The sequence below is a fragment of the Mastigoproctus giganteus genome, chromosome 12 (assembly GCF_048544385.1).
Source record: "Mastigoproctus giganteus isolate SK-2022 chromosome 12, ASM4854438v1, whole genome shotgun sequence".
Lineage (NCBI taxonomy): Eukaryota > Metazoa > Arthropoda > Arachnida > Uropygi > Thelyphonidae > Mastigoproctus > Mastigoproctus giganteus.
In genome coordinates this window covers 129,387,235-129,412,924 of record NC_143586.1, presented here as the reverse complement: position 1 = coordinate 129,412,924, position 25,690 = coordinate 129,387,235, and the positions used below count along the sequence as shown (strand labels likewise).

At 35.7% G+C, this 25,690-nt stretch overlaps 1 pseudogene across 1 annotated transcript in view; it reads left to right on the top strand.

The window, feature by feature from the left end:
- LOC150077415 (RNA-binding protein 1 pseudogene) overlaps positions 1–23,420 on the top strand; it is a 72,834-nt pseudogene extending 49,414 nt beyond the window's left edge. The window contains exon 4 of the transcript XR_016547672.1: positions 23,324–23,420. The product of XR_016547672.1 is annotated as an RNA-binding protein 1 pseudogene (transcript). The remainder of the gene's footprint in view (positions 1–23,323) is intronic.
- Positions 23,421–25,690: the final 2,270 nt, after the last annotated feature.

Genomic DNA, 25,690 nt, shown 5'->3' with positions numbered 1-25,690 from the left:
AGTGTTACTGTTTTATTTAAAAATACCAAAGTAATTTTTGGCATAGGCTTGAAAGTTTTCATTGACCTTGAAGTCAATTAAAATTTTTAATTTAAAATAATTTTACTCATTTCTGTTTTAATTATATGCAGTATACTGTGAAAGCATGCAGAGTTTTCCAACAATATTAATCAGTTGTGCTAAAAATTACAAGCAGAAACATCTATTGCTCTAAATCAGCGGCTCCCAAACTACTGAGATCTGCGGATCTATATAAACACATATTACTTGATACCCCTTCTGAACATTTTGCAGATCTTCTGGAACTGGTCTATCAACCCCAGTTTGGGAAAAAGGTAAAAGGTAAACTGCACAACAAATCATATATTCACTAAATTTAGTGTGCATAAAAAACAGAGGACTAGGTTGATTTTTTTCATTATACTGGCCAACAAAAAAAAAAATAGCTCTGCAGCAAAAGTGACACATTATAAAATTTAATCAAGCATATAATTTATTACATATTTTGTTTTCTTAGAAGTGGTTGCCACTCAGCATTTTTCCTATAGTCCATTTATCTTTCCCTCAGAAGTGATCTCCCATCATGCTACTAATTCAGTATCCTGTAGCTTTGTTATAAATACATCTTTTTTGAGAAGTTGCTTTGTTTGAGGTGCAATGAAAATTCCTTCTTTCAGTTTTGGGGGGAATTCCCTTAGGTAGCAGAATCCACCTCCTTATTTGTCCAGAGCCTTAACAAAAATATCCATTAATCCAAGCTTTGTATACAATGGTGGAAGAAAAACCTTTTTTATTCAATCAGTGGAACATTTTATATAACTTCTTAGTATAAATTCCTCTATGCTTTCCCACTGCTGTGGAACATGACTGTCCCACAAACACAAAGAGAACAGTATTTTGTGAAACCCCCCTGTACACCAGTGAGCAATTCATTTACCTTAAAATCACCAGTTCAAGCAAAGCAAGGTTATGGTACTTTGTTTCTTTCAGCCAGCAGCATCAAATAGAGGAACTAATGGGAATGGATTTGCATTGTGTGGCAACACTACTTTATACCTAATTTTGAGGCGTCAATAAATATAAGGCATTTGTTTGGATTGTGTTCGATGCCTACTTTGTACTGAGAAATGGCAGTTGGTTTAACCTTGACAGATGCAATGTATGTCATATGGTTATTGGTAATCCCAGATTAATGTACCAAATGTGTGTTACTACACTCAGGTTTGTGAAAAAATCAAAAATTCCTAGGGAGTAATTGTGGTCAGATATGAAGTTCTCTGAGCAGTGCCAACAGGTGGCTGGGAAAGCCCATGGTGTTTTTTTTTTTTTTTTTTAGTGATATGCCAGAATTTTGATAGGAGGGGTAAGGAAGTGAATATCCCATTGTTTAAGACAATCATCAAGCCACATCTTGAGTACAGCACACAGGTCTGGAAGTTTCCGTTTTTAAAGGATGTAGAGCTGCTGAAACAGGTGCAAAGGAGGGCAACGAGATTGATAGGGGAACAGAAGTGTCTTACCAAGAAAGGCTTCAGTTCTGCATGCTCAGTGCTGATGGTTCTTTTCTTCTTGTTCAGGCTGTGCATGTGAGGAGGCATAAATTTAAATTGAGAAAGGATGGTTGCAGGATTGGTGTGCAGAATGTTGCCTTCAGCCAGCAGGTAGTTGATCGTTTAAACAAACTTCCATCTGTTATAGTGGAAGTGGGCAGTTTGAATAAATTCGACAAAGAACTAGGCATTGTTGGGGGTGATGTGGGAAGGGTGTTTTTTTTTTTTTTTGCTGATGCTTTATAAGCTTAGTTTCTTGCATCATATGCCACTACTAATAGTAGTTGTAGGATCTGGTATCAGCAAGTTTTTTTTTTTTGCACAATCATTATGTGGAACAGGCTTATGTTCCACATAATGAAACACGGCATCAAATATGTTAGGATATTTGATGCTGTGTTTGCTTTTTTTGCACTTATCTGATATTTTTGTCATGCAGAAATAGCAATGTAGTTGTGTGGTCTTGTTACACCATAGGAATAGTGAAAGGTATACTTCAGGAAAAATAACATAAATAGCAGCACTAACAGTTATAGACTTTTGTGGTTCAGCTACTGTTACAGAACTTTAAGCACTTCCTCAAGGATTTAAACCCTTTAGAGATTCAAATGTTTCTGTTATATTTTAATATTGTTGTTAAAGGGAGATTACCTTAAAATCAGCTAAGAGAACTAGTCAGGGAAACAAATAAGTTATTTATTTCCCTGACTAGTGTAAATTCACTCAAAGGCTCTGTTTTAATGGGAACAGTTGAGAGTGCGTGAGACTGCATGCACAATTCATTGCAAAGGTGAGTTCTGAAAGCTCCAGAACTTTTTTTTTTTTTTCCCCTGCTAATTAATCATCCAATTTATATTATGCATACATAACTTGGTAATGTAGTTGAGTAGCCAACACTGAAATACAGTGTGTGCGTGCGCGCATTTGAGTTGATTACGGCACAAATTCATATGAATAGAACCTTTTCTTTATTTCATTGCAAATTCTTGTACATTTGTTATTATGCTTACATTTTTGCATTCACGTTGATTTGTTTTGGTTTGATGAGTGAGCAACAAGTGGGCATTAAATTTTGTTTAAAACCAGAAAAATGTGCCACAGAAACGTAAAGCATTAAAAGAAATTTAAGTGTGATGCTTTATTGTGTTTTTGGATGATGCAACTGATTTTTCCAGTGGAATTTTTAATGTAATTCCAGGTTGGTCCATCATTTTACAGCACATTCAGGTGAAAACAGCAACAGGGTGTAAAAATGTTTGCTACATGATTGCCAAGTAACAGTTCAGGCGCTAGTAGATAAGCTGAACATTAGCAAAAACAGTTGTCACCTAATTCTGACTAAAGGTTGGAGGGGGGGGGGGCTTGGTTTTACATAGCCTGACACCAGACAAAAAAAAAAGGTAACTGTTGCATGAAAGTCATATGTGAAGATTTTTATAAATGAAGCAGTACTCCCTGTGTAAATATTGAGCAAAATTCTTCTTTATTCTGAGTAATAATTACAAAAGAGGTCTAGTCAATTCAGAGTTCAAAAAACACTTCTGTCTTGTAGCTTGACACATGTACTGGTGAAAACTATAATGTGTTTCCTGAATTCTTCTAGACTTGGAAAAAATTTTGCTCAATATTTAAGTTGTGAGAAAATTTTAGTTAAAAGCTATGTATGTCTTTCACATAAGATTCCTACTTCTCTTTCACAACAAAAAGTGTTATGAAGATACATCTTTGTGAATAAGATACTTATGGTAAGAGGGCTGTTCAATAAAGAATGATCATAAATGCATCACATAGCAACTGTGCAAAGTGTGTTAGTTCGCTGACGGCACCAGGAGTTTCCCCCCACCCCATCTCCATATTGTGTACTCTGTTTGTGTAGCACAGAACTGTGTAGGCCAGAGGTTTAAAATGTGTGTGGAAGGATGTGTAGTGTTGTGTACCGTTGCCAGTTAACTTGTGCACATGGTGTGACCTTGGCATTCGGTCAAGTTTATGCTGCTCTTAGATTTTGTTTACATCTCAAGAGAACATCAGCCGAACCATATGAAATGTTAAAAGTGGCTTCTGGTGAGTCTACACTTCCATATAGCACAGCTTGCAGGTGGTTTGGGATGTTTAAAGATGAATGTGATTTGATCACAAAATCTGTGATTCCGAAGCTCCAACCGGTAACCTTTTTAAAGGTTACCAGAATTTATATTTTTTGATCTTTTAATTGATACTTGGCGCAGTATAATCTTAGTCGTTTTTGCGCCAATAAAACTAAAACCAAACCAAACCAAACCGAAGCTCCAACCACGCCTGTCACCACAGATACCATGAACACTGCTTCAGTAATCTGAAGCAGTTTCCTCACAACTCCAGTGATGTTGAGAATATCAGTAGCTTGTTATTCTCTGTGAACCATTTGTGCATATGACATATATTTCTGCAAGCTGGATTCCAAGACTACTCAACCTGAGCAACAGCAAGCCTGCATAGAGATTTGTCAGGATCTGCAACAGATAGTTACCGAAGATGGCAAGATTCTGCACAAGCTTATAATGATGGATGAGACATGGCCTCGTCATTTCAAGCCAGAGAATGGTTTAATAGCATGTTGTACTATATCATACGATCTTACTACAGAACTTATAGCACACTTTGCAGGATCACATTCGTCATAAATGACCATAACTACATGCAAGTGGGTAGTTGATGCATCACGAAAATGTGAGACTTCATATTGCTCATGCTGGCGTCGAGTGTCAAATGTGTTCCTCATTGGCCCTATAGCCCTGACCTTGCACCCTGTGATTTTTTTATTTCTAGAGTTAAAGATGGAGTTGTGAGGAAAATAATTTCCAGTTGTCAGAAGAAGTTCTAAAGACGTTGGAAGCAATTCTGAAACACATGTCAAAAAATGCTTCCACCATGTTTTTGAAGAATGGCAGAGACATTGGATTAAGTGCGTTTCATCAGTGGGAACTACTTTGAAAAGGAGCATCAAAATGTGAATGATTAATAAAGGTATATTGTGGGGGGGGGGATATGATCATTCTCTATTGAACAGTCCCCATGTTATGTATTTTTGCATAAAATTACATCACATTTTACTTAGATAGTATGAATCAGAGCTGTAATACTCAATATGTTCTACGTTGATAATAATATTAGTAAAATAATAAGAGGAGTTTACCTCAATATAGTACATAGAACACTTCCGTATGATACCCTCCAGAAATTAAAACGGAAAAAACGAAAAAATCAACAACTTACCGGTACATTAGAGTAAATTATAAATAATTAAATAATCAATATAACACAATTCAAATACATTAAAAAACAAATTAACGCAATTAAAAGAATCTAACGAAAATATTCAAAACGATTTTCCTTCCTGAAGCTGACAACACATTTCGACCGCATGTCGTGATCACAGGAATGAAAATAACCGAATCCGGTTAAACCTGAAACTTAAATAGTGATTGTTTGCCTTCGCGCATGCGCATAAAGGTCCACGCATCGGAGATCAAATATGGCCGCCGGACATTAATAAGTTAGATTCAGTTGTGTCAGATACCTCCACTAATCGTGAAGTAGCCCGGCACTGTTTACCAATTTGGTCAATCAATACAATAAAACGTTAACCACGTATCGAAAAAACGACTACATTACTATGGTTCAGTTGAAGGAATTGAAGTCCAGAACATATAATATTCCTGCACTTTTCGGTCAGGTAAAATTACACAAGACTGGATTTCCTATTCGACCTATTGTGTCCCTACAGGAACTCGGCATTTTCATCCTTAGCCACACATGTATATAACATTATAAAACCCTTTAGACAGGTAATACAATTTGAGATTAAGAACTACGATACATTATTTAATAATCTTAAAGACTGTAGCCTCGGCGACAATGATAATTTATTCTCACTAGATGTTACCTCATTATATACGAATATAAACGTTGAGTACACATTAGATATTATTTGGGATATGTTAAATAAAAACTCGACACCGATTAATTATACGAAGCTACCTATTAAGGAAATTTTTCGCTTAATTAAACTGTTAGTTGAGGCTAACTACATCACCTTTCAAGACAAGGTGTACAAACAAATTTTTGGATTACCAATGGGTTTGAGCCTGAGTGGCTTAATGTCAGAGATCTATCTCTCAACGATTGAGCAGGTACATTTGACACCTTTTCGACCCCGTATTTTAGACGATGTTCTAGTTATTACCGATAGTAGTACTATCCAAGACATTTTACATTCGTTTAATAATATTCGTTCTAGACTCAAATTTACATTGGAAAGGGAGGATACGGATACAAAGTCATTAAACTTTCTAAATTTCACGCTTACCCGGGACTCGAATAAAATACAATTTAGCATCTATCGAAAACCTACAAACACCGGTATGCTTCTACATTATAATAGCTATCACCCGTTCATCTACAAAAGATCGATTATCTTTAATCAATTTCTAAATGCCTATAAATATTCAACGACGGATTCTGCTTTGGCCTCAGAAATACAAATATTAACTAGCAGATTCTTAAACAGGGGTTATTCCATTACCACAATAAACCCAATTAGGGTACAAGCTAAGGGTAGGATACAAAATACTACACCAATCAACAATAGTAATATCAAAATATACTTTATTTCTGTCCCATATGTTGAACAGTGGCACAAACAGCTTAACAGATTCTTTGAAGATACCGAATTTAAAATTGTGGCTAGACCAATACGGAAGTTACATACTATACTGAACAATTGCCGGTTCTTTCCGCGTTCACAACACAAATTAATGATCTGGTATACAACGTTTCTTGCGGTGATTGCGACTCGTCTTACCAAGGTTCGACACGATTTTCTCTTAATATTCGTGTAAATCCACACGAAGCCTCAGTTCGTGCTTCTCGTTCAGCAGCGTCAGAATTAGCCTTTCATGCCATTAACGAAAAACATACTTTTTTATTTAACGAGTCCAAAATACTTAACGTTCAACGTAATTATATGCGACTATTAATTGCAGAAACCATTGAAATTAAATTACACGAGAATTCTGTTAATGTTCGGCGGCCATATTTGATCTCCGATGCGTGGACCTTTACGCGCATACGTGAAGACAAATAATCACTATTTAAGTTTCAGGTTTAACCGGATTCGGTAATTTTCATTCCTGTGATCACGACATACGGTCGAAAAGCGTTGTCAGCTTCAGGAAGGAAAATCGTTTTGAATATTTTCGTTAGATTCTTTTAATTGCGTTAATTTGATTTTTAATTGTTTTAAATGGATTTGAATTTTGTTATATTGATTATTTAATTATTTATAATTTACTCTAATGTACCGGTAAGTTGTCGATTTTTTCATTTTTTCCGTTTTAATTTCTGGAGGGTATCATACGGAAGTGTTCTACGTACTATATTGAGGTAAACTCCTTATTATTTTACTAATATTATTATCAACTTAGAACATATTGAGTATTACAGCTCTGATTCATACTATCTAATTAATTTTTAAACTCTTATTAACTATTTCATTCACTTCCTGTCTCTCCAGGAGTATACAATCGATACACACAATTATGGGAGATTTTTTGAATGGCTTGGTGCAAAATTATATTAAATCTACACTAAGGTACTTGGCCCAAAGTTACCCTATTTCTTTCCTAAAATATTGCCTTCAAAACAACATCGTTCCGAAGTTTGCCAGGGTGAATTTAAATAAAAAATTTCGGGCATAAAACGTGCGGAAATTTGCCTTTAGCCAGCGGGGTGGTTGGTTGGTGGAACAGACTTCCATCCCTTGTGGTGGAGGTTGATAGCCTAAATAAGTTTAAGGCTCAGCTGGACAGGTATTTTGAACGAACAGAGGGGTGAAGTGGAAGTGGGTTTTTTTTTTTTTTTTTTTTTTTTTTGGCTGATGCTGCATAAGCTTGCTTTCTTGCATCAAATGCCTCTGCTAATGCTAATGCTAAAATTACACTGGCGACATCGCGTAATATTGTTAAGCTTGCCTTAAAATCTCGATATTCGAATAAACAAAAATACCTCTCCCAGGTTAGGAAGCTTCGCGATGAATTAAAAAATTATCTACATCCAGAGACATCCATTTATCATGCCACTTTGTTGCTGATGAGTAGCAAAGAGCATCTCTTTCTTGCAGATTCACAGTTCCAAAAGCTGCAAATCCGTGTTATTGCATTTGTGGACAAAGCAGAAGTTTCCATGGCTGATTGGCTTCAGTGGCACATTTCCTTGATTCTCTTCTCTTTGACTAATATATACAAAAGTCTCAGATAAATCCAGTTTTTAGCTTGACAAACAAAGTATACCTTTGGGCCAAGCCTCTTCTGTATGTGGCATGTATTTTTTCATTATAAGGCTTTCATCAACAGGAATTTTCTGCTCCAGCATATAGACATTTTTGAATGAAGAGTGCAGCAATTCCAAGAGAAAATCTAGATACCGAAGCAGCAACTGGAACCTTTGCAGAGACATGGTTTTATGGAATGTTAGGGTCTGAAGGACATTTTCAAAATTAGAGCAATAAAAAGGATTACCTTGTTACATGTACCCTTCTGCAGTCTTATTCTTGTTTCTGAACTTACACCTGACACAGCAGCGTCATTAAGACATTTTTTTGCATACCTATTTGCCCAATTGTTATGTGGTTTGCAATGTCATCAGAAATGTATAATTCAAAGCAGTGGAATGGAGTGGTGTGGTAGGATAAAACCAGTATCTGAATACCTTCATTTCAGAAAATGTAGGTCTTATACATATGTAAGTGCACTGTTCATTACTGCTTCATTTTATAGGGAGCATTTTGCCTGTTGAAAATGCTTGGTGGTGGATGTTGTTTTCACTTGCAGTTATAGCTAGTGATGTGATATCAGTTGCCAATACATCATAAATTTCTGTATCACTAGTTTCATTTGCATTGTACTGCTAAAATTGGGCTCAAATTTGCTTTTCTCAAAAGTGAATATCATTATCTGATTCATTTACAGTCACTAAATACTGACAAATTTGCTCTATGCACTTTTTTTTTTTTTTTTTTTTGCTACTTTCTTATGTGTTAGTGGTACAAATTATTGGAGTTACTATTGTCACAATATAGAATATGTAATAATGGGTGTAAAGTTAATGCAAATTATTTTATTCTGTGCTGCCATCTTGTAGCAGTAATAAGGCTCATTTCTAAATTCTTGCTCAGATGTGTGTCAAAATATATCTAAAGCACTACACTGTGCATGGCACTTTCCAAGAATACTGCCAAAGGGATTAATTGCAACTGCAGATTTTTAACCTGCTATCAATTCCTTGGAAATTATTCCTCTTCCCATGTCTCTAATTGTATTTTTAAACTAGCAAGCACCTATTGACTTCAGTATGTCTGTTCATGCATATATAACTCAAATAATAAATTTTACATTAAGTAATATTAGTAGTAGATAATTATATATATATAATCTACTTTACATACTGCATATATCTTGATTTTAACAACTTTTAAAACAATTGGGCTATATTCGGTGAATTTTTTAAATTTCCTAATGCATCTATATTGAATTCTTCTTGCATAAAAATAAATAAAATTAATTACCAAAAATTGTTTTGAATGTTCTTGAAATATAACGCATGCATTGCTTAACTTTTAGCTTAGTTTACACTCGACTGCATTGTTCACTCAGGATTAAGAGTGAACAATGCAGGGGTTATTTCTCACAGTTTATTAAAAATTAAAGATCTCTGAATTCCTTTGTAAACCTCAAAGTTGTGTGTGTGTGTGTGTGTGTGTGTGTGTGTGTGTGTGTGTGTGTGTGTGTGTGTGTGTGTGTGTGTGTGTGTGTGTGTGTGTGTGTGTGTGTGTGTGTGTGTGCACAATGTCCTAAAATTAGCAGTTGTATAAAAGTAGGTGGCTTTGATCAGTTGATTAATCCTATACAAATAACATGCCAACATAAATCTAGATCTATTTGAAGGAAAGTTGTGCTGCTGTAATTAAGTGACAAAGATACATTTTGATTTTCTTAGAAGATGATACAAAAGTCAATTGATTTTAGAATTTTTCTTGATGTGTAGATCAGCTGTGTCATAATAAGTAAATGCAATTTTAACATCACGTTTTCAGTGACCAGGGGTGGTCAACTTAATTTGTGATGCGATCTACGTTTTTCTTCAAAATGTGCCGCGATCTACCATCTCAAGAATTTTATTGCACATGGTTAAAAAAGTTAATCACCACATATTGATAAATGTTGTTTATAAATTTTTAATTTATGTGAAGTTTGTGTCTTAATGCCATCTGCCAAGTTTTCAAAATCAGGGATATACTGTGATAAGGCCAACCATAAAGAATCTTCTGTATGCAAGTCTGTAAGAGTAGAGCGATATTTCATCTTTGTTTGTTTCAAATATGAACAGGCTGATTCACATAGATATGTTGAACCGAAACAGGAATTTAAAAGTTCCTTGCATTTTTTTACATTTGGGTAAACATGCCAAAAGTCTTTTTTCTGATGATCTGGCTTTTAGGAAGATATTGTTTTGCAGTGTAATAATTTCATTTTCAAGTAATATTTTTTGCCATGTGAAAAATCTCAGCGATTTTTTTTCTGCAATTTGTTTCATATCTAAGTCGATATTAAATGGATAAGAAATATATTGAACAATGTCTTCAATTGTTTTGAAATCACCGAATCTGGTTTCAAAATCATCCACAACTTTCTCACCATAAAATTCAAAAACAGGATATTTTTTCAAATGATCTTGCATATTTGCAAAATTATCAAAAATTTTTTTTTTCTTTCAGATCCATGGTCATTGCATGTAATTCCAAATTCAGATCACTTAATTTACTGGTAAAAAAAACAGATCACACAACCACTCTGTACCTTGTAGTTGCTGATAATCATCTCCCCAAAAAAGTTTGATCAATGAATTTTTTAATTCCATTCAGCAAATTTCGAAATCTCTGTAGAGGCTTACTCCAACTCAGCCACCTCATGTCTGTGTGTAATATCAGATCTGGTTCATTTTCATCGAGTTGCATTTGAAACGTCTCCTTCGAGGAGATTGTCCTCTGATGGAATTCTTGATTTTGAAAGCTATGTCCATAACACTTTTAGTATTTAATCTTTTGCTGGCTAACACTTGTTGGTGGATGATACAGTGGTAACTCAAAAAATCTAGGAACTTGACATTTTTGGCACAATGCAATGAATCCGTTAAGATATCCCATCATTGCTTTAGCTCCATCTGTTATTATTCATATAAGCTTAAATTGTGGTAATTTAATTTTTTCAATAAAATTTTTGAATGCATTAAATATATCAAGACCTCTAGTTCTTTCTTTAGCGAAACCAAACCCAGCAATTTTTCTCTAGTGACAGAATCATCGAAAACCATGCAAACAAAAACAAGAAATTGAGCTGTATCACTGACGTCTGTACATGTCTGTAGATCCAGTTGTAAAGAAAAGGACACACAATTAGCAATATGAGCACGCATTATTTGCTCACATTTTTACTCATTTTTTCGATGCCTCACATCACAGTATTTCAAGATAATTGCAGATCTTGAAGAGCACTTTTAATTTTTGTTAAAATTTTCAAAAAAGAGAATCTGTTATTTCTAAAGATGTGTCTTTGCTGAATTGACCATCAGAAAATGATGCTGCAGTTACTGCTTTAGATTGTAAATTAGGTGTCAAGAAGAAATTTTGTTGTGCAAATAATCTGGATTTAAGTTTTTTTAATTTATTTTTTCTAAGGCAGGAAATCTGATTGGTATTTACCATGGAGTGCGTTGAAGTGCCTTTCTAAATTTCCTTTTTTGGAGTATAGCCAAGGAAGCATTGCAAATCAAACAACATGTTTCTTTTATCATTACAAAAAAGTAATTCTGATTCCCACTCTTGATGAAAATGATACGGTTTATTCTTTTTCATAGTATTCATTTTAAATCAAAAGGTATTAAATTAACATATAAGTACTGTCCAGTTATTAATATTAAGTAAGCTAAATAAGAATTCGACCCATACACAAGGCATGTGTATGGGTCGAATTCTTATTTCACACAATTACAACAGTTACAACGTAACTGTCTGAATTTTCATTAGACAAACCTAGCGGCTGCCCGGCAACAAGAGTAATCACGTAGTTAAACGAATTTGTAATAAGCATATGCAGTGGGGTGCATAATAATAATAACATTTAGTTTTTGACTAATCTATTTTTTATGTATATTTAAAATTCGTCGTGATCGACCGAAATTAAATCTGCAATCGACTTGTTGTCCACCCCTGTAGTAGAGTATACTGTGATGATTTATTTGTAATATCATAATTCCTTCCATATTGCATTTCTGGGAAATATGAAATATAGTTATTATAATGCTGAGTTTGAGTGTGTGGGAATTTTACTGAATGCTGGCACTCTGAAATTCAAGTCTCCCACTTCTCAAAATTTCTATAATTTCTTTCTCGCAAACAGCTAACACTCCTTCAAAAAATTCATTATATAACAGTGTTACAAGTTAGAGGATTCTGGCATTTGTCAGTATGAGGATGCATATCTAGGCTTGTGGAAGTATCACTTCCTCAAGTTAGACATTACCTGCATCTTAACTATAATCTGGGAGAAACTGTATAGAAAATAGAGCTGAATACTTTTTTTTTTTTTTTCTCAAATTTGCTTGTAAGTGTATGTTTGATTATAAGTTTATGTAAAATAAGGATGAGTGATCAGGTGGCCTTAGATTAGCCCCAAAATTAGTAGCATTTGAAAATAGTTTTGAAAAATTCAAAACAAAATATTTTAAACAAGTTTCATACTAAGCATTATCATTATATTTCATGGATATTGCAGTAGGAATTTTATTTTTAAATGATATGAAGCAAAAACAATTTGTAAAAACAGTTTCAAGTGTGGAAATAGTTTGAATTTAAACACAGTGGTGGCTGTACCCCACTTTTATCAAATACTACAGCAGGTCATCTGCTGACAGGTGCCAAACATTTTGGGTGTTTTGATTTCTGCTTAGACATTGCCAATATTTCATATTTTCATTGGATCACAATACAACAGAACAAGTTACTGTATTTAACTTGTTCTGTTTTTTAGTAAACAATATTTTAAAAACTCTGTGCTTTTTATGCCTGCTTTTTTTAATTCTGCTGAAAATTAAAAATCCATTTTAAACAAAATATAAACATGAACATGTTAGTCTCTTCCATTTTCCAATTTAAATGGCTGTTAAGCATGCAAAACTGCGAACATACCATGTACATAAACCTCTGTTTATTTATGTGTGTATATTTTTGCTATTAGTTGATTTCATTTTCAGATTTATTTCAAATTTTAAACTAAGAGTAGCAGAAATTTATGTTGCTTTGTGTTTTCATCTTTATTATGTGAAAAACATTTCAAAAATAACTCTTGTAAGACCAGTTATAGAACTAGAGGGGGAGGAAAGGCAAGTAGTGTTGACCTGCCACTCTAACTTTTGAAATAGTTGCAAAGACAGTGGTAGATCACCTGGCAGGTTTCTTAATTACCCTGAGACTAGAAAATCTCGTAACACTATTACAGGAAAAGTTTGTCTATATTTAGGAAGCTAGAAAAGATTTCAGATTTTTAATTGTTAATTAACGGTTAACATGGGATCATTATTTTAGACGGTCACCTTTTAGGTGAGCTGCCACTGGGTTAATTCTTTTAATGTTCAGCTTTGTAGAGAATTTCAAAAATAAATTATTTTTCTTATCATACAAAATAAATTATTTTTAATTTATAAGTGAACATTTTAGTTATGCCATTTTAACCCATTAATGCCTATGCAAAAACTACCTATCAAAACTTATTTTGCTTAATATAATGGTGAGATTATAAGTCAAGAAAACGAACAATACCAAAATTTCATAGAAAATATTTATTTTTTTTTAGAAAAACAGGTGGTCTCAAATGAGGACATTAGGCAGATAAGTGGTATTTTTCGAAGCAGCCTTTTTCAATGCACATTGTTTTCTGGCAATTCTTACATGACCACCTAGCTTTCATATGACAAACACAACACTTTAATTGTCTATCAATGTTTTCTGGAAAGTGATCGCCTCCACTAATTTTCATGGAACTTATGGCTTTTCGCTTCTTATTGCTTCTTGTTATGTAGCATCTTTCAAAATACTTCGCACAATGTTTTGATGAAAATCTAATTGATTAATTTTTATCTCTGCTGTCATTTGGTGCAACTTCCACACATTAGTGATGGTCATATCTAGCATATATGTCAACAGGACCCACCACCATTTCTTGCCTCTTATTGCTATCCTGTACGGATGTACATTGGTCACGGGTACCTACGCCACCCATTCCACTATTGTACGATGCAATTGATACAGGTTGTTCTTGACCAACTTTTTACGTATTGTAATTGTTCAACAAAATCATAATTGGTAAGAATAGAACATACTTTGTTATCGTTTCATTTTATACATAGTATGCTGTTGATGACATCAAACCTATAGTCATAAGTGCCTCTTTTCATTATTGGCCTAACGCCTAACTTTGTACATTTGATCTTGACAATTTCCAGTTTTATCGTTATTGGCCAGATGAACAAATCTCTTTATTTCTAGATATCGACCTCTTAACATGGCATTATAAATGCACGAGACACCCAAGTCCTTGTCCAGCGACCAATACATTCTTCCTTGAGGAAGGTTATATCCTGTCAAAAGCAGTATTGCAATAAAACTGCGCATTTCTTTGTTGGCAATAGTATTTTTTTTTTTAAGCGTATATTATTGTTTGTTCGCATATACGGGGCGTTTCAGAAATGATTGTCAATAATTTAAAGGTGAAAAGTACAAACTAAAATAAGCAAAAAAGTCCCAGTGAACATCGGGCGTCAAATGAACCAATTTCAAGACAATGCACATTTTCTGTTAAGATCCGCCACTGACTATGGGAGCACTAGTTTAGCAAAGAACTGTGAATCTTTTGCTAAGGGTGGTTTTATTAAACATAAAATAATACATTTTTAATTTTTGGTTTCAACACAACAGGATTTTACAGATGTTACATGTTACAGGATGTCCTTTCTAACACCCTTTCCTCAACATCAAGTGTTATGCTTCTGGGCCTACCTGCTCATACTCCATGTGTGAAGCGCCCATGTTCTCTAAGGCGTTGACGAACGTGCACCTGTTGGGCTGCCTTTTGGTACAAACATGGAGTCTTGAGTGTGCTGCCGTTGGCTTTACCATACATGAAGTGCACGTCCGCGTACTCTTCGTTGCTATAACCTCTTTCCATTTTGACTATTCTTAGACAAATACTAGTATACCTGCTATGTCTCAGAGCATTGAGAGAGGGAAAATGGAGAGAATGAGTATAACCTAACCTAAACAAACAAGTCAGTGGTGGATCCCAACTAGAAATGTGCAATATCTTGAAAACGATTCACTTGAGGACTCATGTTTGCTAGGCTTTTTTTGCATATTGTAGACTATAAAGTTCACTTTTAAATTATTGAGCATCAATTTTGAAACATCCTGTATAGTCAACGATTTCATCACTAAAAGGTTTTTTGAATATTTTGGGTGGGGACAAATCTTATGTCATTTTTCACAGCATCTAACTCACTTGTAAAACAATGTTCATTTGTTCCGAAAGGTGCATATTCCAAATGTCTCTTCAGCCATTTTGCTTTTACGAAATCAAGGTACAGTGAGTCCTTGTATAGCACGATAGTTGTGTTCCTAGAAACACTCGTGCAATGCAAAATTGTGCAATATAAACAACGAGCCCTATGGGAAAAATAGGATTAGTTGCCGACCACCCAACATTGAACACACATTTGTAACCAGAACATTACCAAACACAATAAATAATCATAATAAAATACTTACGTATTTTATTATGTAATAAAATATTGCTAATGCTTTTGCTTCTATCGTAAGCAAACTTGTTTTTTGTGTGATTTTCTATCCAAACAGATGACAGCCATTCCATCTCTTCCAATTCTTTGTGTCTTAATCTAATGGATTTTAATTACACTTTGAGTTGTTCCTGCTATGAAAGTTGTTTTTATTTTCTCCACATTCTTTGTAATTCTCGGCGTTGCCTCATTTAGGCCTGTGACACATGCAGCATCACATGGTCTTTCATTTTGCTCAAAGCGTTTCACAATTTCATATTTTTTCTCTATCAACAGAGGCAGACTGACCATAAGCCTTACCGAGGAAACTCTGGTGGGCCGGAGGCCGGTGTGATTTTGGCCATAAACGCTAGTATGAGGCTGTTACAAATTTTCCCGGGAAAGAATTTTTGATCCAGTCCGCCTCTGTTTATCGATATTGCTTTTCTTTTTCTATCTGAATCTGTAGTGTCTTCACCAGGACACTTCCTTTTCACACCTTTTAAGTATTTTACTAATTTTTAGGGAATAAACCACAATTACAAAATGAGGAGGCACATTTGTTACACATAAACAAAGCTGTGCGCGTGTAGCAACTGAATAAACAACACCGTAAAGGCAGAGACACACTATGAACACCTCACTAGCTCACATTTTACTAAAGCACATTTCTGGGGGTTACTACCATAAAACAATGAAAACAATTTCCAGTTGCGTTTCGGCTAGTGGAATTTGTTATAAACCGGTAGTAAACTCGATCTAATTGCATTTCCTCTGCTTGCACCTTCATGATGGTGAGACTGTTAGTAATCCTGGGTATAACCTCCATGCACAAGTACATGGTGGATGACCACCCAGGTGTGAACCAACGTAAGCAGGGGTCGAGGTGTGGCGCCCACACCACATAGAGGAATGCTGCCTCTCTATGTTACCAGGCAGTTCTAGGCGATAGATGACTCTCATCAACTGGTGCAATACCACCACTTTGCTTATTGGAGGCTTGAAGTGGTGGAACCCATGTTTAGTCTCTAGAGCTAAGTTCCGGTCAACCCTTCCCTATCTCTTCCATCATGCAGTATGATTGATGACTTTTGAGGTTATGATGAACATCGTGGCGAGATCCAATATTCCTTACATTTCGAGGGTACAGCTCTAAAACGGTGTTCGCATGCCAGCCACTAGTTAGTACACCGGACCGAACCTATTGGTAACTCTCTAGGAGGCTTCCGGATCAGCTAGTATATAATCTTGCTACCTCTACTCTGCCAGATAGTGACTGAAGGGAGTCCGAGTAGTGTGTATGCAGGGAGCATTGTCGAGGCCACATTATGTCAAGAATCTGGGTATATTCTTACCATGTGTACAATATATATCCAAAAATTTCATTACTTCATACAGCATGCCCCACCCACTTTTTCTTACTATTGAATACACCATGAATTGTAAAACTAAAAGAGCAAGCTTATCTGCGAAAAGATCTAAACCTCCCAAGCACTTCCTAATTCATTTGACAAATATACATGGTCTCGATTCTAATCTCAACAATGTCCATATCCACTTGCAGTCTGCCAAACCCCATGTACTTTTTCTGACAGAATCTCGGTTATCGGTTAATTCAACTTGCTTCTACTGCTCATCTCAGATGCCCAAATTATTCGCTGTATGATTCCTTTCGCCTCAAAGGTGGTACTTGTGCATATGTCCGTTCTGATATTCCCTGTCAGAGACTTGGCAATTTGGAATCTCCTCTCTTTGATCTTCTCTGGCTTAAAATCTCTCAACCTCATTGTGTCAGATTCATCTCTTGTCTCTACCATTCTCCCAACTCCACTAATCACTTGGAGCTCTTTGACTTCCTCTCTTTGCAACTTGACTTTCTCCAGTCCAACTTTCCTAACAGGGAGGTAATTTTCCTTGGTGATTTTAATGTTCACAACTCCAGCTGTCTTCCGTTTTCTAGTCACACCGACCCAGCTGGTCGAGATGCTGAGGCTTTTGCAATTACTAATGACCTTGCACAGATTGTTCAATTACCTACAAGAATACCGGACAATCCTAATCGTATAGCCAACACGCTTGATCTTTTTCTCACAAACAACCCTTCTAAGTACACGGTCGAAGTGAGAGGTCCTTTAGGCAATTCAGATCACAATTTGGTGATTGCCTCTTCTCCAATGGAGCCTTTATCTCATGGCTATTCACAACCTTGTGTTGTTTGGCATTACAAGAATGCAAAATGGGATGACCTGCGAGATTTCTTTTTTCTTTCCCTTGGTTGGATTACTGTTTTAAAACTCTGATGTCAACATTTGCTCAGATCGTGTCAGTGAAATTATTCTTGCAGGAATGGAATCCTTTATCCCACACTCCACTTTAAAATCTCGTCCTGTATCTAAACCTTGGTTTTCCAATAAATGTGTTAAGGCTGTTCAAGAGAAGAATGTTCCATATCATAATTGGCTTGTTTCTAATTCTTCAGTTTCATTTTCTGCCTACCCCAAAGCGTTCAACAATTGTAAAGCAGTTATTAATCAATCCAAACTAGAGTTCGAACAGGCTAAGAGTAGAAAACTTGCTTCTTGCCCTAATGGTAGCCGAGCATTCTGGTCTCTTGCCAAAGCTATTGGCCACAACTTTTGCCCATCTCTGCTCCCACCTCTGTCCAAACCAGATGGTTCGGTTGTCACTTCAGCCAAGGATAAAGCTGACCTACTAGCATCCCATTTTTCTTCCAACTCATGTACAGACAGGCCTCGCATAACGCGATTTTCAGTTAACGCTATTTGAAAAATTATACCGCTTTTCACTTTACACGATGCAAATTTCCAGTTAACGCGGTCTTTTTTTTTTTTTTAATGCGATAGTTGAAAAAGATTTGAATCGTGCGTTAAGCTTACCGCGAGTCGTGCGGTCAATAAACAAACGTTTGCCTGCAGCCCGCCTCGGTGTGTTCCATGAACCATCGGAAGAAGATGTGTTACTTGTTTGTCTCCTGCTAATAAAGTCAATGCACACTTGTATAAAAATTCAATTTTTAAATGAGCCAGATGAAAATGTTACCGCGAAGGAGATAACGGTAAAAGAATTAGATGAAATCTTTTGTATCACAGAGAACCTCAAACAAAAGGTTTGAGGTTTTCTGCGATATTTATTTCGCCAGGGCCCAGAGAAGATTGTTTTCAGCTATCGGAAATTGATTGATGAAAAGAGAAATTCAACACTGTTCAAATATTTCTGCAACAGTTATTTCTTCATTGTGTATTTTATGTCAGAGGTTTCCAAACTTTCTCGGTTCACGGCACCCTTAGTACTAAGTCTCAGTAATATTTTCAAGGTTCACCAGGACCAAAAGAAATACCTAACCGTTCCGTTTAGTAGTTAGGTCCAAACAACTTAATAAGAAATGCTGAAACTGTGAACTACCTCTAGTTCGCGCGGTGTCCAACAGATGTCGAGTATCGCTGTTTCCCTCGAAAATTTAAAATATTCTGCGGCGTGCAGTTTGGGAACTGCTGTTTAATGCAATAAACATTTAATTCCATAATTATTTTCATTATCTTTTATTTAAAAAAAGTTATTTAAAAGTTATACAGTTAAAAAGTTATTTAAAAGGTATTTTTAAAATTCTTTATAGACATTCCAAGAAGGTCAAGGACCAATTATAATTTTTCCTATTGATTATTATATTTGGTTAACGCGATTCCGTTTTGCGCGATGAGCTCGCGGGACGAATTAATCGCGTTAATCGAGGCCAGCCTGTATTAATGATCTTGGTAAAACACCTCCCACCATTCCCAACATGCTCCATTCAATGCCTCTTGTGGTCTTCCACCAAAATGATGTCAGAAGGATTTTGACGAATCTTGATGCTAAGAAAGCTCCAGGTCCCGATGGTATTTCTCCACTTGTTCTCAAAACCTGTGCTCCTGAACTTACTCCTATTCTTTTCCACCTTTTTTCACTTTCTTATTCCAAAGGTGTTTTTCTTCTGCTTGGAAATTTGCTCATATCCAGCCAGTTCCTAAAAAGGGTGACAAATCTCTCCCATACAATTATCGTCCCATTGCAATTACTTCTACTCTTTCTAAAGTAATGGAGAAATCAATTAACCGCCAACTCTTAAACTACCTAGAAACCTTCAGTCTGATCAACGATTGCCAGTATGGATTCCGTCAGTGTCTATCCACTGGTGATATTCTGGGCTTACGTTACCCATTTATGGACTAATTCAATGGAAAGGTTCAGTGAAACACAAGTAGTTGCTCTTGACATCTCAAAGGCTTTCGATCGTGTTTGGCATAAAGGTCTTCTAAACAAGCTTCCATCTTATGGTTTGGCAACTGTTTTTAGTAATTGGTTATCCAGTTTTCTCTCTGATCACTCACTGAGGGTGATGGTAGATGGCTCTCTGTCTTCTAACTTCTCCACTAATGCTGGTGTCCCCCAAAGAACTGATCTTTCCCCCACTCTTTTCCTCTTGTATATTAATGACCTTCTTCCATTGACTGGAAATCCGATCCGTAGTTTTGCTGATGATAGCACATTGCATTCTACTTTCCATTTTGAGAAACCTTGCCCTGCTCAATCAGCTTCAACTTCTCGAAAATCTGCTACCAATTTTTTAAATGCCGATCTTCAGGTAATTCTCCAGTGGGGCAAAGACAACTTAGTTGATTTCAACCCTTCTAAAACTCAGTCTTGTCTTATATCTCGCAAAAAAGGATTTTTCTACTCCTGTGCTCATCTTTAGTGACACTCCGATTTCTAAACAAAATGATATATCTCTTTTGGGGATTACCCTGACTTCTAATCTCTCTTGGCACAAGCACATTACAAATATTGCTTTCTGCATCTAAAAAACTTGGTTTTCTCTTTTGCTCTCGGCATTACTTTTCTTCCAAACAGCTGCTCACTCTGTATAAATCGCAAATCCACCCTGCACTACCCCAGGGTAGTGCCCCAAAACCTCTCTCAGGCTTCTTGATTCCATTCAGAAGAGGGTAGTTAGGTTAATTAATGATTCATCTCTACCAGAGTCTCTCCACTCGCTGTCTCATAGATGTACTGTTTCTGCTGCATGCCTCTTCTACAGATACTTTCATGGGCACTGTTCTTCTGAATTGGCTTCTATAATTCCCGCTCTCTCTTTCAAAACAGTCCGAACACTTGCCGCTGTCAGCCAATATCCATTTACTGTCCAACTTCAAACTCACAGAACCAACTTTTCATCTTCCTCGTTTATTCATTGAACTGCCGTTTTCTGGAACAAGCTTCCTTCATATGTATTTCATGAAAATTACAGTCTACAGAAGGTCAAGTCGAATGTCAACAAATATCTTCTTTCATCTTCTCAACCTCCAACCCAAGCACGGTACTAAGTACTATAGGTTCTGATACCTCTCGTGTTTGGGGTTTACATTAAAAAAAAAAAAAAAAATTGCAATAATACCGATAGCTGGAATTGTGTGGGTTTTACGTTATTATGGTGAAATGTGGTTCCCCTTCACTGAAAGAAAAAGCATAAATACATTTTCAGAATCTTCTCTTCATTCCTGTCGTGTTGCATTCATTTGGGGTGATTCCACGTTCGACTGCCATTTCTTGTAAACACAAAGGCAAATCGTGCATAAGCAAATTCAGTTTGTGTTATATATGATATCGTTCCCCTATTTATAAATCGTGTATGATTGAATTTGTGTAGTGTAAACACGTGTTGTACGAGGACTGACTGTATACCGTTGAATCACTACCACTTTTATCTTCTGGAACATCATCTTCTTCCGGGGGTAAAGCATCATCTTCATTGGTGTTTTCAAATGAAATTTCCATAGACCTAGGAATTTCTTTTGGAAATGATTTAAGGTTCTGTATAACATCTTCAAATTCTTCACAATATGTCACCTTGTCCAAATTTGGAGGTAATTTGCAAATTTCAAAAACCTCATTATCATTACATTCTCAGTTTGTCTTAGATAGCTTCCTCAAGTCTGGTGTATTTCGTATTTCTTGTTGCCATAAAAAATCCTCGGTTTCTTTATCCTCTGGTTCACTATAAACAATAATAAAACTTATATACAGTAATGCCTAATGTCCCCATTTGAGGACAGTAAGATATAAACAAAAAAAAATAATAATAACTAGAAAAAATGTAATAAATGAAATTTTGTTCGTACTGACAGCATATATATTGTCTCCAAATTTGATTGTAAAGCAGAAAATTAAAAAACACTATTAAAAATAATTTTGATGATAACTTCCATGAGTCACTAGAAAAATAAATCAGCCTCTTGCATTGGTTACAAGATCAGTACTGAAGCACTGACATCAGTAGATGAATTTCCTGTTATTTATAGATAAACGATATAGAGAAATATTTCATGGAATTGCGACAGTTTCAAAATAATAACATTCTGAATTATTGTTCCCATACAAGTATGTCCGGCACTAATGGGTTAAGTATTACACCTAATCACCGAGCTCAGATTTACGTTCTTTGATGTAGATTGAAATATATAAGATTTTTAGCAATTTGTAAGAGGGACAGGGTTATTCATCCAAGACAGCATGTTCTTATCCCTGATTGTATAGCTAAGGTAAAACCAGTGTATTTACTAGGACTTGGTCATCAGTATATTTCACATTTTAAATGGGAATGACAGATTATAGCAGCATTTTAGTTGACCAACCTTTCCTGGCTGATTTATGCTTCGAGAATTCTAATAAAAAAAAAATATATATATATATATATATACATATATATATATATATTTTTTTTAGTCTGTCTACTTGTTCTTAGAGCAATTTAATATAATTTATAATTTAATTCCTTAGATGCCACAGGTTTGCTTATTTTAAACTTTCAATTTGATGGCTCATTAGTAATACTTGTAAAGTAAGTATTTAGAACAGTAAACAATATTACTTGAAGGTGACAGTTCTGAGAAAAATTTTAACAGATAGATAAAAAGAAAATGGTAATAATTGTACCCTTGCAGGATATGTTCAACTTTCTCCTCTCATCTCAGTGGGCCATTCTGGCTGACAGCTTCGTACAATCTCACTTAGCCTCCACCAACATATGCCATTGGTCCTTACGAGGGCCATTCCATCAGTCAACTAACCAGCTTGGCTCCAAACTTAGGACGCAGCACCAACAAAACAATGCGATCGATCTGCTGAGGTGTGTTTGCCGTCCTCCAATTCCACCACCACCACCACCACCATCACCACCAACAACCATCAGTTCACTAGCAGCTTGCATCCAGCCAGCAAACATCTATACCATCCCTACCGTCCATCTCTTGAGTTGTAGACATACAGTTGATCACTAAGGGTACTTCTGCCATATCAGTCCATTCACCTCACTTCCTCCTCCTCCTCCTCCTCCATGACTGGCAGATGCTTGCTTCAGTAGCTGTCATTCACTCCTCGTCCAACAATTGGTTTCTTCTCTCCGTGTATGAAAGCTTATTTTCTTTCAACACGTCACGTCCATCAACTCACCAATTCTCGAGGTATTATTACATTCTTGCAATTATATTACAGTAATTTTAACCTATTTCGCATAAGCAACGAGACAGTTTTTAAGATTTGTATATTTAAGTTTTAATTATCACATCTGTCTCAGATCTTCAACTAAAAATTGTAAGTAGTTTATCTGATTTGAAGTATTTATACCAAATTTAGTATCTGGTAAAGTTTATTTTTCATCTATAAAATAGATCTTGATGTTGCTTCATATTAAGTTTTGCTTCCAGGTGTTCAATACATCAGTTTTGATCTGCACCTAACAACATTAGTATAAAAAAATTATTTTTTTTAAAAGTGATTTGTAATAATTCACATATTCGCAGATCTCGTTCTCCAAGAAGACGTTATTCACCAAGCAGAAGTCGTTCACGTAGTCCGCGTAAGAATTATGGCCGTTCTGTTTCAAGAGATAGAAGATAAAAATTTGTGAGGTATGTGTGGATATTTTTATTCTATTTAACTAATTTTATTTACTTTTTCTTTTTTTTTTTGCTTTACTTGCAGTAGTGAACAAACTTCTTGCAAGTGAAAGCCTGTGTTCATCTTCAGTTCTGTTGAAGTCCTTGCAGCTATCATAGTGCCTTTGACTACTGTTTGCGGGTCCTCTCCCCCCCCCCCCACCATGTCTGTGTTTGTCTCAGGCTAAAGGCTCTGGTTTTAGGTTCAAGAAGCATCAGTATATCACTGGTGCTTATGGCTTTAGCAGCCTTGGTGTTATATTTTTTAGCCTTACTCGTTTTTTCATTGCTCTATTGTTTGGATATCTACTGTTTTACTCTTCGTGTGGTATGCTCTACAGGTGAGAAGGATGTGGAGAATTGTGAATAGAAACACTAAATTTGCATGTGTTGGAGATAAATTCATTTCCACTTCTAGTTACAGAAATAGGCTTGTTGCTTCATTTATAGTTCATATATGATTAATTCTGTAAAATGGAAATGTTAGGAAACAGCTTTGACATTTTAAAGAAACAATTTCAGATTAGAAACCTTTTTTGTACATGTATATTCTAAACCTGGTTCTAATATGTTGTTTCACAAGCAGGACCCATAAGAGAATGGCATAATATGGTCTTATCATCTGCAGCTGGGCTTACTGCTGTGGTTCCTCAAAAAAGTAGCTATAGACTGTTTATATATACAGTCAGATCTCTCTTTATAACGAACTTCCATATAGAAAAATTTTTGATTTTCCCCTGGTCATTTGAAAATCGTTTCCATGTAATAAACTGATTTCAAGACCTGGGTATGCATTGTTCACACCTCCGGCCTTAGTCAGTAGAGCTGATGCTGTAGAAAGCACACATTAAAAGCTAAAACAGTCCACAATTTAGTGGTGCCCATAAAACCTATACAACCACCCCTACTATACCAAGAAGTCCTGCTGTTCAACTGCTATCTATGTGTCCACAGCCATTGGCAAAGATTAAGGTATAGTCCCGATGCAGACAACGGTTGTCCAGAGTGGGAAAGGTGAAAGTACTTACTAGTATATATCAGGGCATTAAAAAAAAAAGAAATTAGCTTTAAAATTTGGTATCCCTGCCAGTAGTGTATCAACCATTCCGAAAAACCGTGTTTCAATTCTCAAACTTTTTGAGAAAATGGGACCCGTTCTGGGCCATACAAAATTATGCCTGTATGAAGATACAGGCATAATTTTGCATGTTTTTTTTTTGCATGCTGTTTTTAAGTGGGTGAAGTTGATTCTAGACTAGAACATGCAGATATCATTAATGAAAGAAAATACGGCGTATGCATCTTTTCTGGGGTATAAAACATTCCAAGCCAATTCTGGTTTTTAGCTTACTTGAAAAAGTTATTTTTGGTGAAAGTGGGGTTGTAATTGAAGCAGGCTGTACTCATTGGAAGGAAACAGTTCCGAAAAAAATTATGGAGAACTACTAGCCCAAAGACATATTCGATGTTCATGAAACAGGTCTATTTTTTAAATGTTTGCCAAACATGACACTGACTTTTAAAGGTGACAAATGTTTAGGCAGTGAAAATAGTAAGGAGAGAATTAGTCTTTGTGCAAATATGCCTGGTAATAAAAAACTGAAGCTTTTGGTAATAGGCAAAAGTAAACAGCCCTGATGTTTCAAAGGAGTAAAGAAACTGGAGTTGGACTACAACTGCAATGAAAAATCTTGGATAACAAGTGAAATTTTTGAAGAGTGGATTTTAAAGTTCGATAGAAAAATTACAAAAGAAAACAGAAAAAAATCATTGAATGTCGACAACTGCAATGCCCAGTTTTGCTTGGTAATTTCGAAACTTATAAGTGTGAAGCTTGTTTTCTTCCCTCCGACTACCAAAAGCACATACTGAAAAATTATACTGAGAATAGTAACCGACTAACCTATAAATTCTGTTATAGATTTGTGGGTGTGTATAATAAGAGTTGGCGAAAGTGTGACGGAAACAACAATTAAGAATTGTTTCACAAAAGGCATAATTTTGCTAAAATGCCAATTAACAGCGATGAGAGGGATGAACTACTACATGATATTGAGCAATCTTGGGATGAACTCCAAGAGAGGAGTTTAATCAGTGGAGAAATTGTTATTTACGAATTTTTAGAAGTTGATAATGATGTCATAGTAGCTGAATATCCAAGTGACTCCAATGTTTTGGAGTATTCAAAGAACTAGTGATGATATCGACGATGAGTTGGATGAAAATGAAGGC